Source organism: Empidonax traillii, unplaced genomic scaffold (genome assembly GCF_003031625.1).
Source record: "Empidonax traillii isolate 1590-97213 ecotype Southwest subspecies unplaced genomic scaffold, ASM303162v1 scaffold103:size1334136, whole genome shotgun sequence".
NCBI lineage: Eukaryota > Metazoa > Chordata > Aves > Passeriformes > Tyrannidae > Empidonax > Empidonax traillii.
Window position 1 is genome coordinate 1,026,875 of NW_020955296.1, and position 15,410 is coordinate 1,042,284.

General features: G+C 41.7%; 1 long non-coding RNA gene across 1 annotated transcript; it reads left to right on the top strand.

The window, feature by feature from the left end:
• Positions 1 to 3,358: 3,358 nt before the first annotated feature.
• On the top strand, positions 3,359 to 15,370 carry LOC114056742. Its single transcript, XR_003571079.1, has 3 exons — positions 3,359 to 3,415; positions 3,660 to 4,052; positions 14,935 to 15,370. It is a non-coding gene; the product is annotated as an uncharacterized LOC114056742 (long non-coding RNA).
• The last annotated feature ends 40 nt before the right edge of the window (positions 15,371 to 15,410 follow it).

Consider the following 15,410-nt stretch of genomic DNA (forward strand, 5'->3'; position numbering starts at 1 on the left):
AAAGGTACACTTGTTTTATTTGGATTTATAAACTCCAATCAAAACTTGTAACATGCTCTGAGTGATCATTTTGCCATTCCTTAAGAACAAAACGCTTGTCTCACTCAAGAGAAATGAATAAACTACAAGTGTTCTAAAAAGGATATTGTTTAGGAGAAAAAGGGCATATTTATTTTCTGAAAACATCTTTCTGCTGTTGCAATCACAGACACACATCGTATGTTCTGTGCTACATCTGACTGGCACAGGGTAGGCTGATAACCCTGTTGACAACTCAGTCAGGTTAGTAGTATATATTTTATCTGTTTACAAAAAGCAACACAAGGAATAGCAAGACATTGTTCTGCTTACATATCTGTTGCACTGATACTGTATCTTCATGAGATAGTATTTAAGAATGCCAGCTAAAGCATTCTTAATAAAGCCAACTCAAAGTATGAGATAATACTATGTTGGCAGAGCTTGGTGTTACTCAGAATAAAACAGTGGCTGAGATGGCTGACTCACACCAATAAGGACGTGGGAGACAGGAGTGGTCTGAAACATGTAAGAAAAGGAGGATGTGGCAAGGCACAGGCAATACTTATGGTACATGAAATCACTCCATGATTTTCATTCGTCAGTTATGTGCACAATACAGTTTTGCAACACTGCTGACTCATATTCAACTTGCCATTGACCAGGACCCCCAGGCCACTTTCTGCGGGCTGCCCTCCAGCCTTTCTTTCCCTAGCCTATAAACACAACCAGGGTTGGCCTGTCCTAGGTGCAGAATCCAGCACTTGTCCATGTTAAACTTCATATAGTTTGTGATTACCCTGTTCTCTGATTTGTCAAGGTCTCTCTGCAGGGCATCTCTGCCCCTGAGGGAGTCGACCACTGACCCCAGCTTGCATAATTTTTTGGAGAACAAATAAAATAATACTTTTCCTGCATCATCTCTCTAAGGGTAAATGTGGCCATTTTGTGAGTCTGCACAAATGTAAGTGTGTACACTGTCCCTGAAGATATTCTCCCTCCACCCTTCCTGGGTTTTGGCTGCCAGACCCTCTGGACCTCCTTAGACACAGGGTGCAGGTGTCTGGTCTTGAAATGAGCTGTTGCAAGAAGCTGCTCTGCAAGGTCCCAGTGGGACTCCCTGCTTAACTTGGGAGTAGCTTTTAAGTGAAGGGTCTCATTCTTGGGGCACTCCTGCAGTTGACCTGCATGTGGCTGTTTTCCACCTTGACAACTTTGGACTTGCGTCAGCGCTGAAGACTTTGTCTAATGATCTGGTTGACCCCGTTTTCTATCTCAACAAAGTTACACTTTTGAGCTGTTCTTCATTTCACTTTCTACCAACTTGTTTTGCCACTCAGGCTATCAGTGGCTGTGGGACATTGACTTACCTGTGCTTACATCCTAACTATGGAAACCTTAATTTTTAGATACCATGGGAGACAACACACAGGAGAAAACAAACCAAAAACAAACAAACAAACCAACAAACAAAACCCCCAGATGGTTTTGGTCCTGTATAAAATAAAACTGCAGTGATGCTTTCACTAGCAAGCAAATTGGGAAAATATCTGATCAAGCAAGTAAGATTGCACCCAATAAATTTGTGCTCTGAAGGTCTTGAATAATTAAATTCCAATAAGTAGAATAATTATGTTTCAAGATACTGAAGAGAATTGCTTATCTATGTTAAAACTGCTTGACATAAGCCACTTGAGAAATTGAAGTAATTAAAAAAAACCAATACACCAAAACAGAGAAACACAAAATTGCACCAGGTTTCCAGACCAGATCCAGGTTTAGGGTATAGCACTTTGCCATGTCTTAAAAAATAGACAAAAGTAAAAACATTGAAAGATATGTACACTGATTAAGAAAAGCTGCTACAAAGAAGCCATGCTGCATGTACCGAAACCAAGAAGTCTTGAAAGGCTAGGGTAAGATAACCAAATATATTTAGTTCAAAATATATATTCATTTCGGTAAACTGATATTATTTCAGTCTGACAAGACACAGATAAATGTGACCTGTCACTGATTATTTTGATTTCTTTGGATTTCAAGGATCAGAATTAATTACTAGAAGTCTTACAGCGCCAAGCATATGTGCTGATGATACTCATAATTTTTTTAGAAATTATAAATAGGTCAATTTTAGGGGAAAAATTGAGTTAACTTTGCTGAGCAGTGCAAGGTTGCTACAGAGGCACAGGCCACACTGCAGGCATGTAGATAACTGCATTTACAGCCATGAGAGGCAGAATCCCCTTAGAAACATAGCTGGGAAAGGAGATGGAGCATTTCAGCAGTGGATGCTCTCACAACAAAAGGTGCGTTCTGATTTGGTTGCTCTTACAGAAGTACCAAACTTGCTTCTTGTAGGTTAATGGGTGAATAGAGCCTGACCTAGATGTCAGTGTCAGGATCACTGGGAACTACTCGATGGGATTATCTGTGAGGTTTACACTTGCCAGCTAAACAGAGCCAAGTCAGGTTTAGCTAAGCTGCAATCATCACAGCCTTATGTAATGCAATACCTTTCATGTCTTTACTAAGGTTATCTGCAGAATAGTCAATCATGTTAAAGTAAGCACTCTGTCTCGATGCTTCATAATGCATGACAGCTTGCACAATTAGATGGAGAACAAAATAATTAACACCAGCATATGCTCTCAGCTGACTGGTTCTGTCCTGACTTAAAATGCAGTTGAAAATGTTGACTGGAGAATAAGATATGTACAAAACTACTGGTAGAATGAGTGAAAGCAAATTTATTGTTATTTATATATCCATATATTTCAATAGTAAAAGGCACGTGCAAGATTAAATAAATATATAAATGCCTAACAAGACATTTTAGATTGTGCATAATGAAAAACATCATCTTCATGGCTAGGCTTCGCGAAGATTTGAGAAGGGCTCTACTCATGCTTGCTGCAAGCGCGCTGATGGCTAAAAAGGTCAATGCGAGATAGACAAATCCGGCTACAGAAGGCACAGCGGAAAGACTCCCCAGGTGATATCGACAAGACGCGATTCTTTCTGCGTTGTCTTTTCTCCTCGAGAGTGATCCTGCGTGTGTTCTCAAAAGAAGCAGCAGCGTTATAGATAGTGAAAAACATTCGGATGAGAAACCACAAAGACCGTGGGACCTCGTCTCCGCTGCAACCCCAAGACCGCCTCCCCCGCCCGGACTTTCCCCCATATCTAGGAATTCTTCCCTGTACCCCTGCCCCGGGCTTCCCACCGACCGCTCAGCTCATCCCAGGCCATCCCATCCCTCTCCTCCCGCGGCACCTCCCCGCCCTCCTTCGCTCCGCCTCCGCGGGGCGTGCAGGGGAGCGGCCGCCGTCCCATCGCAGCCTGCCGAGCGGCCGCTCGCCGCTCCCGGCCCGCCCGTCCCCGCCGGGCTCTGCAGGTGAGCGGGACGAGGCCCGGCCGGCGCGCCGGGGCTGCGGGCTCCGGGCTCGGGCGGTGTCAGGGAGCGGGGAGGGGGCGCGGCGGGCCCCGTCCCTCCCGTGTCCGGCTGATTCACCGCGGGCGGCCGCTCCCCTCCCCCTTCGACCGGGGCGCGCCTTCCTTGGGGCTGAGGAAGGGCCACACTGGGGCCAGGCGGACGGGCTCGGTTGGTCCGGTTTCAGCCTAATTATTGTTTCCATTAGGGCGAGCACAAAGTTGTGTGGTGCGAGCGCCAGTGTGCCGGGTGCTGCTGTTGAGCGGGGCTTGTCCTTGCTAGAGAAAAAGGTGGAAACGCAGGGAGGGAGGGTGGTGGGCGCGGTGCCGAGCGGGCGCTGGAGAGCCCTGGAAAGGCGCGGTGTCCTTGGCATCCTGCTCGCGATTTGCCCGTGGTCTGAGGGCTAGCGCCCTAGTGCCGCAGATAAGGGAGGGGATTGGGGCAGGGGAGCGGAGTGACACAGGTACACGGGGAGAGTCGCTAAATCTGCGCCGCCGCGCCAACAAAGGTGACACGGGTGACTCGCAGCTTCGTGGTTGTGGCCCCGTAACCGGGAGGAGTTTCATGTCTGTAGAAGTGTGCACGCGGCGCAGCATCACTGGTGGGTTTTCGTGTGCGGAAGCGAAATAGTTGTGTGTATGTGTGAGAGAGAGACTAGTCCGTGTTGCCCGTGTGATTCTAGCCTGGGAAACCTGTAAAAACCGCAGTCAGTGCAAGCTGCTTTTGAGATGCAAACCGAAAATGTAATGTTTTGTTCAAGGCATGACAGGTTTACTGTTGGAGAACGCTAATTAGACTTCTTGTAAAAGGTGGATCAAGATTTTTGCATCATTTCGGAATTCCCCTTTCTTGCTTCATCTTTGCACAACTTTGCTCTTCTGCGCTATGTTCTCTGGTTTAAAATAGAAAACCTAAAATATTACTTCAGCTATAATCCAGTTATAACAGAGCTGTAGTAGCGTTAATGAAAGTGTAACAGGAAGCACCTTTTTTGGAAAAAGTGCAAAGTAGGATCAAGACAAACATCTCATTCTTCCTCTTAACCTGGCAGATTGTCAGCACTTAGAGGGCAGTCTGCAGTCTAGGGGATGTTCCACTACAGAGCACTACTCATTTCCTTTTCACATGTGTAGGAGTGTAGCACTGAAAATGGAGATCTAATGCCTTCGTTCTTCTTTCATTATGTTTTCCTGAGTGTTGGACGTGTTCAGTTTTCTGGATCTGCAAGCTCCTTTATGCGTTTTCTGACCATTGTGAATGGATGTTAAATGAAACGACTCTTGTGGGCTTCAGTGGTAATTAGCAGGTTCTTTTTCTGTTGTAAGCATATCGATATAAACTAATATTTGCCATTTTAAAATAGCACAGGTAGTGTTGTAGGTGAGTATTGTGTGGATCTCTGTTAGTCTAGGAAATGTAGATTTACATGATTACACAGGTATTGGGATCTGTCATAGCTGTGAGTGAGCTTGAAAGTTAATCTGAGGGCTGTTTAAAATTCTGAGGTGTTACAGCCCTGAATGAAGAGCTTCTCCCAGGAAGAAATCATTATTCCTGGCTAAACAAAACTGTAACAACCGAGGCTTTATAGTGCTGAGAACCAGAATGGAAACTGTTCCGTTGCCCAAGCTGAGCAACACCCTTTTTTTGTTTCCCCTCCTAGCTGTGAGATGTACTCCGCTTCTTTCATCGCTTGCGGTGCTTTTCCCTGGGAACTTTTGTTCGGCGCTGGCAGCGCCTTCCCGGCGCGCGTGGAAAGGCCTGGAGCGGCCGGGGGCGCGCGGGCGGCCCGGGGCGGGGCTGCGGCGGCGCGACCTTTCACCCACTTCTGGGGCGCGGTCACGTGAGCGCGCGCGGGGCGGGGCGGGGCGGTGGGGGCGCGCCGGGGGCGGGGGCGCGCCCTGCGGAGCGGGGGAGGGACCCCCGATCCCCCCGGTGGGAATCCCGGGGGCCGGGGGCGGAGCGGCTCGCGATCCCGAGAAGCCACACCCGAACACCGGCGCGCACGGGCAGGGAGGGTGTATCTGCGGTAGACAGGTTGCTGAATCCCAAGCCTCCTGCTGAAAATCTTGGGTAAAAATCGACTTGGGTAAATGATTGTATTGAAAAGCCAAGCAAACAACCCTTCCCCCTCCTCCCCCCCCCAAAAAAAAAAAAAATTAATCACAAAAAAACCTCCGGCCAAACAACAAAGTGCAAAACTCTGTGTGTTCAATATTCCAAAACCATTGTCTTTGTTGTGCAGCATGCACGGGTATCATAGTCCCGAACTCCACATGTGCGGAAAAACAAGATCCAAATGACTGAAAAGCATCCCTCTTTCTTCAAGTCTGGGTTAACTTTAATATGAATGGTCAATTTAAATATTTTTGCGAAAGGTTTGGAACTGATTCTTCAGTCTTTCAACCTTATACAGGGTGAAAGACCTTAGTCAGGTACAGTAAAATGTCATTGAACTACATGAGAGCAATTAATTCAGTTTGCTTTTGGTCACCACACATTGTTTGTTGACCATCTTCCAGGGTCTCCTAGATCCTAAAATGTGACATCTTGTATGTCTCGTAAAAGTCTTACCATTCCAGAAATATTTGTTGTCATAGAGAATAATTCTTGCTTACTGCATAGAAGCTCATTAAGTTCAAAGGGAAAGAGAAGGGATAAAACTTGTATAATCTAAATGCCTAGGTATATCTTTTATAGCAGTTTAAAAGAAATATCCAGATCTAGAGCCTAGTTTTTGTGGGGCGGGGGAGGTTTCTCCATGGTATGATAACTGTGCAGTGTTATAGCAGAGTTTGCTTCTCTCAGTAAGATTGTTCTGGATTTCTAGAAGGTCAGAGGATGTAGCTTGCTGGGGTGTGTACAATATAACATGCATTGCATTAAATACTTGAATGATGCGAGAGACCTAGGAACAGTGTGGTATGTCCTACCCGGTACAGGGGAAAATCCCTAGAAATAATACAACAGTTATAAAAGTTTCTGTTTTGATGTGAAGAGTGCTGGTGTTTTGTGTTTGTTGAGGGGGGTGTTTGTTTATTTGTTGAAGTGTACGTTTTGGAACCATCTTTCACAGGAGCATGCTGTTGGGAAGAGAAAAGAGCTGATAAGATCCAGAAACTGTAGGAATTAATATTCCTTTGAGATAGCCTAGTAATTAATTAACACATTGTTCGCTATAGCCAATCTCTTCTACTTTGCCTGTCTTCAATTTGATCAGGTGAGAAGACAATATACCAACTTTCTCCTGAAAGTGTCAGTGACAAGTCTGTTCTGTGAACATCTCTCCAAGAAACCTGGATGGCATCTGTGTTGAGTCTCCTGGGAGTGTAAAGTCAGCAGGTAAACACTTAGTTGGATGTCTTAAAATGAAAGCTAAAACTAATATTGAAGACTGGCCCCTGAACTCCACTCACTTGTCGTGGTAGGTAGTGGTCACAAGCTTGAACCCTCAGAAATGACTGAGTGGGTAGCACATGAACTTTCTCTCACTGTACAGTTCCTCACCATCTCAGTGTAAATGGTTTCATACAGTGTAATGGAAAATAATGTTTGAGAACTGCTCTCTGTGACTGTTTTCTCCATTGGCGTCAATTTTTCTGAAATTATTCCAATCTGATCTAGTCCCTCTGAGCAGTTGAAAGCTGTATGTGAATTAAAGCTCAAACTGCTTTTCTGGGCTTTCTACTTGAGACCTGCAGCTGACTGTTTGACATTGCTGTGTAATATCTGTTAGGAGCTAGGAGCATTGGCATGAATCTGCCTCTCAGTGTGTCCTAACTTACTCAAGATCCCAGCTGCAGTGAGCTTCTGGGACAGAAGATTTGTATGTGACAAATTGATCTCAAATTGGCTTTTAAAGAAGAATTCTGTATTTTTCGTTCTTTGGTGTGTTTGTGAATCCCCTGCATCCACATATACCTGTTGCACCACTTCACCACTTGGGAGAGGGATAAAGAAATGGGCCCAAGATTCCGAGGGAGATACCCTCGGAGGGTAATGAATATTCACCTGCAGGTGATCTTGGAGAACTGCTGAGGCCAGGACACAAGCTGTCAGTGGGACAGCAAGTTGCTGCAGACTTCTCAGCTGTTCTAATTTCAAACTGTCTGCTGTGGATGACTTTTGCTGTACCTGGGAAAATACATGTGTTGAGTTTTCCACCTTGTCTTGAACCACAGCATTTGTTCATTTTTTAGATGTGGGAAATCCTTAGAGACGTTCGCAATTCCAAGAGGCCGCAGCTGTCAGGTGTAGGTGAGAGTGGGAAGGGTTGGAGCCAGTGATGAGCAATAAGCAAATAAGAGAACTTGCCACAACTAAAGTGGCATGAGAACACCTGTCAGTTTAACTTTGTTTTCATCAGATCAAGTGATCTGATTGATTGAATGCTATGCTAATCCAACTTTTAAAGGAGAGTGATTCTTTGGTTTCTGGGTTTTTTCTATGCCATAGTCATTAGGTTCACCTGAGAAGCTCTATTGAGTAAATTTAATCCACATGACTAATTTTACATGGAAATTGTTTGGCTTCACTCCTCAGATTTCTCATAATGATTTTGTGTCTATAAAATATGATTAGTCATTGTAAGATAGCTTAGTTATTGGGAAGAATTGAGAGCAGCAAGTATCCTTGTTGTCTTATACGTTGAAGCCTGATTAGATATCATTGAAGGTCAGTAGGTAAGGAAGCTATTTAGAAATTGAAGTTCTCAAGTGAATAACTGTGTCTCGTTAATCTTTATAGTAAGTTCAAAAGTCAGCACCTTGTGGAATGTCACATGAGCTACAAATAAACTTTCTGCTCTTTCCGAGACTTTGGTATCTCAATACCTTTTTGCAGAAGGGCAGTATACGTGAAGAATAGCCAAGAAACAGGTATGAGAGAGACTAGGCAGTCTTTTTGGTCATATGTTTAAATGTTTGAGCTGCATATTTTATACTGTTTACTGAAGGTTTTGTAGATCCAAACCTGAATTTCCTTTGAAAGTTATAAAACTCCAGACAAATTTGATGTTTGTTTAGATTTCCATTGAACTGAATGCTTTTTCTTAAGGTTTAGTTATGATTTTGTTCGACTATGCATCAAAGGAGCACCAGGAGTTCCAGAAGCATTTTTGTTATCCTTTTGGCATTCTCTGGTTAGCTGTCTTATTTAATCAAGCCTCTTGCATTAGAGTAGAATTTTGGCATTTATGTGAGTGACTGCCTCCTCTCCACTCCCTGACATATGAGCGGATGGCACCTTGAGTTACTGAGTCAGTGCTGGATGCTGCTGTATAGCACATGTTTAGTGCCTGAAACTGTTGCATTTGTAGCATACTCCATGAAAACAGTTTACTGAAGTCATGTCAGTTTTGTTAGTGATAATACAGACATTTTTATTTTGATTCGAACCGTCAATATTTTGTCTAGATAGGGATATACACGTAACATTAAATTTCAATCTTATTTTTTATTAGGAGTTTGTAGGCTTTCCCACCATATCACAGCAAGATATGTGACACTTAAGGTTAGCTCCAGAAATCTACCTGCTGCCTTCAGACTAGCAGACTTTCACTGGACAACATAATGGTGTTTAAAACACCAACATGCATTTTAAAGTCATGTGTAAAGATGCACTGGTGCTTTATAGTGAAGGAAAAGTTGCTGGAATAATGTTGAAAGACTTGAGATGAATCATTTTCTGTAAAGTTCTTTCTGCAAAGTCCAGCTTCTTTTATCCTCCAAAGTAATAGCACGTTTGTCAGATGCAGAAAACTTTCTGAATATTTGACTAGTACTACCAATTTGAATTTCAAAGTATGATGTTCATTTAAAGCAACTGAAGCACGGGATTTCTTGTTCAGGCCTTAGTGCTCTATGAGTTTAGTTTTTGAAGCAAGTCTCTTACTAAAACTCCTATGTTAGAACTGTATGAAAAAACAGGATTGATGGTTCAAGTCCTTAATCCTCTTAGCGGCTCTTCACTGAACTCTCTCCAAGAGTTTCATTTCTCTCATTGGGAATCCCAGAACTAGACCCAGTTCTCAAGATGAGGCATCACCAGCACTGACTAGAAGGGGAGAGTCACTTCCCTCAACTTGGTGGCAACAGTCCTCCTAATACCCCCTAGAATTCTGTTACCTGCTTTAGCTTCAAGGGCACCTTTCTGGCTCATGTGCAGCTTGCTGCAGCTTTGCTTTCCAACCAGTCAGCCTCTGGTGTGTAGTAATGTGTGGGTTACTCTGCCCCAGATGCAGGACTTTGTACTTCTCCTTGTTGAACTTAACAAGGTTTCAGCCTGCCTGTTTCTCCAGCCTGTCAAGGTCCATCTGCATGGCAGTGAAAACCTTTGGTTTATCAGCTGCTGCTCTCAGTTTCAGCCCCTGTACTTGTAAATCCATTTGCAGTTTCTTGGTTTTTTCTTTTTTTGCCACCTTCAAACTTTTCAATATATTTGACAGCTGCTGCTTTTGCATCAAACATCTGAAAGGCTGTCAGATTGAGAGACTTCAGAACCTTTGCAGAATTCAGACAGGTGAAGCCACACTTGATGAAGGTTACAAGGACAACTGCAATTACAGAATATTTTTGAAGACTCTAACCCTTTACGTTTGTGTAATAAGAGACCCTGCTGTGTGATGTAAGTATTTGATACACTTTTTGATTTTGAGAACCTTGTTTGTATGAGCACTTTTCAACAAAAGCAAAAATAACTCAAGCAACCTTAATTATCCATAGATTTGCATCCACTTCTGGGATGGCTGTGTAGGTCAGTATTGCCTTTAAACTGTAGCTGGTGGAAAAATTTTGGAAGTAAACTAACATGCTAGCAAGTTACTTGAGGATGTTGGCACTGTCTTTGTTATGCTCCACTACATATCATTTCATTGCAAGCACATTACGTAGGCAAAGTCAGCTACCATAGGGTAGTCTGAGTTATTTTGTGTTGGAGGGACTGAAGGCCTGGAGTGGTATGACCATCCATAATTGAAATCTGAAAAGAAATTCAGAGTAATGCATGAGGAGATGGGATAGATGTCTCAGTATCTGGAATTCTAAATGTTTTTAATTTGGTGTCTGGTATGAAATCTATAGCTTTGAGCATAAGCAGTTATTTACTGATTTGTATAAAACAAAATGCATTCATATTTTTGTTTTTTTAGGAGAGTAGAAAATGCAGACTTCCAAAGTGATAGCTTACACAGCTGAGAGAAAATACTTGGTCGCTGTCTCAGCACAAACACACATGTTCTAGTGTTTTAATACTGGCTCTGATTTCATTAAGTCTGTCCTCAGACTCTTGGAATTCAGTGATCTATCCTAAAGTGTCAAATTATTTTGTCAAATAAACATACAAATAAACATTTTCAGTGTCTGTTTTCTTCCAAAAGCTGTAGCAAGCTCACCTTCTGAAGGGAGATCTTGCCTGTGGGCACTAAAATACTGGATAAAACTTCAACATTTTCAATTTTTGGACAGATTTTAGAGTTGAAGTGTTTTATGAGAACTTGTGAGAACTCCAGAATTATTTTCCAGTTCTCTATGGCTGCTTTTAACATTCAAACAGTAACTCTTACTACTTTGCATGTTAATAGAAATAGATTCCCTCCCTGCCCTGCTTTTCGCTTTGAAATAAACTGTTTTGGGATCAGACCAAGAGTTTGGGGTACTTGCTTGATTTTCCAAGACCTTCCTAAAGTTTAAAGTGTCTAGCTTTAAATGGAAATTTTAGTACAATTTTTAAGTCTGTTTGCTAATTAAAATTGGGTTTAATGTACTTTCATCGGATACTTCACTTCCCATCTTGAAAGCTTCCTTAAGCAATATAACTTTAAATGGCTTAGTATAATACTTTTCTTCTCAGCAGTCTCTATTTCTTTTTGAAACCTGAGTGCTAAGCTAAAATTTGAAGTTGTAAGTTTATTTTTATGAATGAATGAAAAATTCTTTGGGGGAGAGTTCTGTGGTGGTTTGTTGTTTGTTGTTTTGTTTTTTTATTTTACTTCTAAGCTTGCTTCATAGGAACTTGGCAGGAGTCAGAAAACAGAGCCTATGTGATAAGATGCTTCTCATTGCTTTATTGGTGGTACCTTGCATCTGCATGAAGTTATGAGAACTTCTAGGTAATTCTGAATTCAGAACTGCCATCATGTAGGTAATTCTGAATTCAGAATTCATACAGAATTCAACATCATACAAGTACTGCTGCAAGTCTACCCACCATCTATGAACACTGTGGTTTGGGTGCCAAAGACATCTGTTTGAGAGCTCTGACAGTATGAAACCTGTGTGTGGTGGTTTGTAGCAGAGTACTCAGAGAAACTGTATGCAGCAGCCATTGCTCTTTGAAGAAAACTGTCAGTCCTTGATTGTCAGAGTAGAATAATTGGAGACAATTGATTTGTGAACTTGGTTTGGTCACTGGCAGTTGCCCTGCATATGAAAGATAATCCATAAGTAGATGCTAAAAATCTGTGAGGGCAGGGTCAAACTAAATTGTTGAGGTAACTTGCAAGTGACAGTCATAGAATTAAGTCTGTCATCAAGGTTTTAGCTGTTCTGGATCACGTGAGCAAGACTTCTGTCCAGTTTTCCTCCCTGTTAACTTACTTCTTTTTCAGGAAAATGACCTATAGATGTGAAAACTACATTTAAATAATATGTGTCTTTTCATTGGAAGTTTGAACTTCTGACATGGAGAAATGGCAGGGTTTTCTCTGTTACAGAGGAAGAGGAAATGGAGGGGGAAAAGTGGATTGCATGAGGCAAGCAATGTATGGGAAGCAAGTGTTTAAGATGAGTTCTGAGATAAGAGGTGACATTCTCCTAAAGCAGAGGAGTTGCTTTTTATGAAGTATAGATGGTGACTTAATTCTTCTTAGCACTATCATTTTATCCATATAAAGCTTATGAAATCTACAGAAACACAAAAAGATTCATACTCAATAGCGTTTCCAAAAGTAACCGCTTCAGGAATTAATATCTTGTTTTGTGCAGCTTACTGTAATACTTTTAACTTCTGTATCGTGGCTTGGTACATTTTAAAATCCACATGGTAATTCTTTCACCGTCTTTTAGACATTTTGTTCTGTATTGTGTGATTCAGAGAGATATTTCAAACCAGGAGTTACTTCTTGCATGCCTGACTTAAATGGAAGCATCCTGCACATGGGGCCTCTCTTAGCTTCGGATTTCCCAGAGCTGAGGCTCTTATCTCCTGCTGTGGCTGTAGGAACATGTAAGCCCTAACACAGACAGTTCAGTGTGGTAAGGTCCTGAAGTCATAAGGTCTGTGAGATAAACGTCAGGCTTTGTAGTGTAAATGTCCTGAAACTGCAAAAATAGCAGTCTGAGGATGCTTTATGCTCAGTAGGTGTAGCAGCATAGTTTTTCAGACCATCAGCGAGACTTAGACTTTCTAATGTGCTCTGTGTTTTCATGACTTAGAAGTGACATCCAACATAGCAGTACTTGCTTACAACAATGGGAAAAAAATTGTGCTAAGTTTTGTTTGGCTCCAGCAGAGGTATGAAAGAGGAAGAGGAGAAACATATGCAGCTGTTACAGCACGTTTGAATTGAAGTAAAACCAGATAAGAGCAAGGAAACAGGCAGCTTTCTTCTTTAAATAAACAGGAAAAAAAACCCCAAACGATCAATAAACCAAATTTTAAGGGGCAGGCGTGTGTTTTTTAAAGATACATTATTATTACTGGAGGACACTGAAAGGAATGAAAATAGCCATTTCAGATTACTTTTAGAAATTATTGTGCTGGATTTTTTTTTCCTCTTCAACTAAGACTTGGCCAAACTGCTAAGAAAGTTGAAAGCTGTTGTTTATGGCTCTCTGCTGGGAACGAGGTTAATTAGTGTATGCCGTACAGAAATATGTTGCAGATTAAAATGCCTGAAGTTAGAAGCAGCTATTGTTTCAGTGTACATTAGCTGATTGATGTGGGTGCTGCCTTAGGAACAGTGGCAAGTCAAGTTTAAAAGTCTAAGGCATGCGCCTCCGGCCTGTGCCCTTTTACCTACTTTGCTTGCAAGCACGTGGCAGCGGAGGAATGCAGCAGAGGGGAAGTGTACAGCGGCTTATGATTAAATTGGCCTTGAAGGAGGAAAACAAGTGTTCAGAGAAAGAGACTTCAGGAAGCCTTTGGTATTCAGCCATCATAATTCAGGGCACTCTTAAGGGCTTATGGTTTTCTTAAGTAAAGAAAAAGAATATGAAAAGAAACAGGCCATTTTATTGTTTCACATCCTAAGGTTAAGCAGTACAGTCCTAGAACTACACTGTATTTGTTTTACTTGATTCAGGATTAATTCTTGCTGGATTAATATTTTTTCATTGGGGAATGAGGAATATTTTCCTTACTGAAGCATATTTAATTTTATGAGCATGCTAAATTTTAATTAATTAAAATGTCAAGTTGACTGTTAACAATTAATGCTATTTATAGTATTTTTATGCCTTGGACAGTAAAACAGCATGTGCCTAAAAATAAAAGGTTCCTGAAATTCTTTCCTTTCAGAAACAGAGAGGAGATAAATTACAAATTTCCAAGCTGAAAAGTCACAGGGGAGGTGAAGGGTAACAGAAACTGGTAGATCTGGTACTTAAAACACTGGCATTCCAAAATACAAAATTTTGTGAGTGAACAGCAGAACCTGTTGGCCCTTCTTGAAACAAATCCAGGTGCCTGATTCTCTGTATGCGGATATGGTTGTATGTGTTTGTTGGGGTTTTGTTTGATCTTAGTCTTAATAGTACCATTAAACATATGATAAATTCTTAACTTTGAATACTTTCCCCTTTTGCAACTCCTGTTGAGCCCAGGTTATACCATGTATTACAGCTGCCTGTCTCTGTTTTATTGCTCTGTTGCAGTTTTGCTCTCAACGTCAGCTGGTGATGAACAATTTAAATGAATGAATGGACAGCTGACTTTGACTTCCTCATACTTGCCTACAGCAGAGCCCTTATAAGTTGTTAGTGGCTGAGTCATTAAGTACTACGAATTGCAGTTGTTACTAGGGCACACAGGGCTTGTTTTAAAGCTTTTAAAACTGGTCTTCAAAGCTAATTTGTGTTCTTTGTTGTCCTAATCAGACGCTGTACTCACATAGATCAAATTGCATACTATCTCTAGGATACCATGAGCTTTAGCTACCCCTCTGAAAACACAGAAGCCTGATTCACTCAGAACACAGCTTCTAAAACTTGAGCAGTGTCTGATGGATTTGGGAGATCTGTGAATTGCCACCAGCCACTGTAGGAGTATTTGAATATCACAGGTGGATCACTGTAGGCTGCTCTAGGGATAGGCACTTTAAATATTGCAGTCCCTTCCTGTTGGTCAGCAACCTTACTAGATGATGTTGTTCATATCTGCCTTGTACTCCTTCTCTTTTATTTATTATGCATTTATTTCCTAAGCCTACTGTTACTGCTGCATTCCCAGTACTTATGTTCCCTTTGCACCTGTTCTTTGTACTTCAGATGACTTTGACATAGTTGAATATTTACAGGCTAGAGGAGCAGCACTACAGTCATAATAAACTGCTTTTGAAGTGCCCAGCTAAACTACATTGGTTAGTACTCACATGCCATTCAATAGGGGATGACAGTCTATCAGAATTTCCTCTACTCTGCATAATTTTGATTGTTGCAGTTATAGGCCAGTCAGAGCTCGGAGCAACAGGGACTATATAGTGTCTTATCGCTGTGAGTAATCACCTTGAAATTAAGATATGAAAAAAATTTCAGTGAAAGATATGGCCAGAAGCAGCTTTGATTTGCTAAGTGAGCTGAAAACTGTAGATATCTTTTGTTTCAAACCCCCATTTGCTAAATCACCTTTATCATTAAGAGGGGGATACTCTGGAGCCGTGATATGCTATTTCCAAATATTATGACTTTCTCTACTCTGCTCTTTTTTCTTTTTTTCTTTTTTTCTTTTTTTCTTTTTTTCTTTT